The following is a 3,450-nucleotide window of genomic DNA, read 5'->3' as shown; positions in this document are numbered from 1 at the left end:
TTTTTTGTAAGGATGTATGTTGTGTGTTTAACCTTTATTAACTAACATTAAAAACTGTGATGTGTGCGTAGAATATTACGTATGCATGTTCATGTTTAAAGAATGGCTGTTGATGATAAAATAAAAATCAGCTTTCATTTTTCTAAAAAAAAAAAAATTGTGTGTGAGGCCGGGCTTGGTGGCTCAGCCTGCAATCCCAGCACTTTGGGAGGCCAAGGTGAGTGGATTGCGTGAGCCCGCAGGTTCGCGATCCACCTGGGCAACTTGGCGAGACCTCATCTCTACAATAAATCAAAAATTAACCAGGCGTGGTAGCACACGCCTGTAGCTCCGGCTACTTGGAAGGCTGAGGCGGATTGCCAGAGCCCAGCAGGTCGAGGCTGTGGTGGCTGGGAGCATCCCACTGCACTCCAGCCTGGGCGACAGAGTGAGACTCCAACTCAAAAACCAAACAAAAAAATAAATAAAATAAAATAAATTTGTGTGCAAAAAAAATTTACTGCTTGGGTGACCAAGGTTAAAAATTATATTTTTTAATACTTTTGGAGTTTTCAATCATGTGACTATTTCAATTATTTCAATTTATTTTTTATTGTATCTTATTTTTTAAATCTTAGAATGAAATGCATGTGTACTACATAAGAGAAATCTACCATATTGAAAATTGTATTAAATAACCTCACCAAAAAGAATGAGGAAGAACAATACTAGCCTGAAGAAACTTTGGAAATGACTGGAGTTTGTAAGACTAGAGGCAAAGAGAACATTATATAACCACTGTCCTCTAGTAGATAAAGCTGTTTTCCATAGATACAGTTTTACAGTTTTGAAATCATTATACAATATATGTATGCTGAAATTGAGCAATTGAGTAAATAGATGGTGGATGGTAGAAGCCAGATTTCTCACTGTTAAAGTAAAAGTTTATAGGCAAGCACAGGAAGAAAAGCTAAAAGGAAGCATGTGGTCATGGATTACAGCTGGAGACATCAATATGAACTCATATTTAGCTCAATATATAAACAGATGGTGGCTACATATAGAAATATTTATATGTGCATGTATATGAGTGGTATACACACACATATTTTCTTGATCTGTCAACTGAGAGAGCCTAGAAGAAATGACATCACAGTAATAACAAGCATATCTGAGGCCCAGATCTTTGTTTCTAATATCACCCTCCAATATAAGGAGCCCAGGTTCTTAGAGAAATGACTCATTCTAGGGCCAGGAAAGAAAATATACAAGATGAGCCAAGAACATTTTGCAGTGCCAAAAAGTAAGAAATAAATAAATAATAAATAGGTATAGAATAAATAAATAAAATTAAATAAGCAAAACAACAATAAAAAGGCAATGCTAACAATGTAGAATAAATAAAGAATAAAATTGGATAACAAAACAACAACAAAAAAGGCAATGCTAATAATATAAGTTCCAACAATTAGCTTTATGAACCATTCTAGAAAAAGTGCTACAGATCTCATTGTTGAATATCACTATGGTTAACTTTGAAGTACTTCCCTTGGGAACCTATGCACTGATGCCAATGTCCAAAGCAATTTTGGAACTCTTTTTCTGGAATGGCCATCAAAGCTGTTGTCATTATTTGTTGAGGTCTAACAATTAAGTTTCTGAACTTGGCACTGTGCACTTACATGGGCAGCTCTGTACAAATAGCTGTATTGAAACACCCTCCCTACTCACCTGATCTGGCTCTGATGACTTTTTTCTTTAGCTGAAGATGGTTTGCAGGTCAAGTTTGAAGAGAAGGAGACAGAGAAGAGGTAAGAGCAATGTCACTGCATCCTGGAAGGAGACATAAAAGGAAACATTTTTCTCCAGGACATGGGGACTCTACTTGTCTGAATTCTGAGTCTGAGACCCAAAGCTCCTCTTCTCACTGACTGACTTCCTCTTTCCTTCATTCACAACTGTTTACTACACCTTAGTTGTTGGACTGGACCGGAAGTTGTATGGTCTGTCGCAAGTGCCTTGAAATGTGTTGAATGAATGTGGCACAGCTATTGGCAGAATGATACTACCCCACAGGGATTTGTTTATACCCCACAGCATGAAAAATAGCAGGCAAGGAGTGGTAACTGACAGCCTACAATGCTATTTATTTTTGGCTAAATAACAAATGTTGTATTTCTATATCCACTTCCAAACTGATTATTCTAGCTGAATACCAGACCTAGCTCTTTTAAATCAAGGATCCTGAGAACAGAAGACAAACAGAGCTTCAGGAGTCCAACTCAGAGCCACAGACCTCAAGGATTCCTGGCCCAGGTAGTATTCCTGGTCCTCGCTTGTGACTTTTGAGGCCAACAGACACGGATTGGGAAGTGGAGCAGCATCTGGCTGCCTGGCTTGCTTCTTTTCCTCTATAGATCCCCTAAATTTCTAAATATTATCACGGAGATTTGCCCGCTGACTGTACTCACTCCCAGAACCACTTGGTGTGAATTCTCCCCTCCTGCTCACTGCCTTTGATGCCAAGCCTTGTTGTTTTTATTTTATTATTTTTTATTTTATTATAAAAATGTGGGGTACAAGTCAGGATTAAGGTACACAAGTAATATATCTGCAGGTGAAGTTTTGGCCTCTAACTGGTCCTCATTTCCCCTGGTAAAGGATCAGGTACACTTTGTGTTGTTACATGCCCCTCCTTCCCATGACTGGTAGTGTCCTGTGACTGCTGATTCTTCCCTTGTGCTTTTGTGATTAATGTTCAGGTCCTACTTATGAGTGAGAACATATAGCATTCAGTTCTTTGTTTCTGCAATAGATCGCTAAGAATGATTGCCTTCAATTCCATCTCATTGCTGATGGAAGTCCATGATTTTTTCCATCTTCATGGCTATGAAGCATTCCATCATGCATATGTACCACATTTTCTTTATCCAGTCTACTTTCAATGGGCATAAGGATTGTTTCCATGTTTTTTCTATTGTGAACAGTGCAGCAATAAACATGCCTGTGCAGTGCAGGTGTCTTTTGTAGAATAATTTGTGTTCTTCTGGGCATATTGCCAGGAGGGGAATTGTTGGATCTTTGTTTATTTTTGCTCTTTTTTGTTTCCATATGAATTTCTGTGTTGTCATTTCCAGGTCTGAGAAGAATGGTGCTGGTACTTTGATAGGTATTGCGTGAAATCTGTAGATTGCCTTGGGTAAGATGGACATCTTAAAAACATTGATTCTTCCAGTCCATAAACAACGGATGTTTTTCCGTTTGTTTGTGTCCTCCTTGACCTCTTTGAGCAGCATTTTGAAGATCTCATTGTAAAGGTCTTAAACGTCTCTGGTTAGGAAGATGCCAAGGTATTTTGTGCATGTGTGTGACTATTGTGAATAGAATTGAGCTTTTTGTTTGGTTCTCTGCCTGTTTGTTACTGTTGTATAGAAATGGCACTGTATTTTGCACACTGTATTTTCCAAAACT

This window comes from Carlito syrichta, unplaced genomic scaffold (genome assembly GCF_000164805.1).
Source record: "Carlito syrichta isolate Samal-C Ts95f unplaced genomic scaffold, Tarsius_syrichta-2.0.1 Scaffold302727, whole genome shotgun sequence".
Lineage (NCBI taxonomy): Eukaryota > Metazoa > Chordata > Mammalia > Primates > Tarsiidae > Carlito > Carlito syrichta.
The sequence above is the reverse complement of the archived record's forward strand: the minus strand, read 5'-3'. Positions refer to the sequence as shown.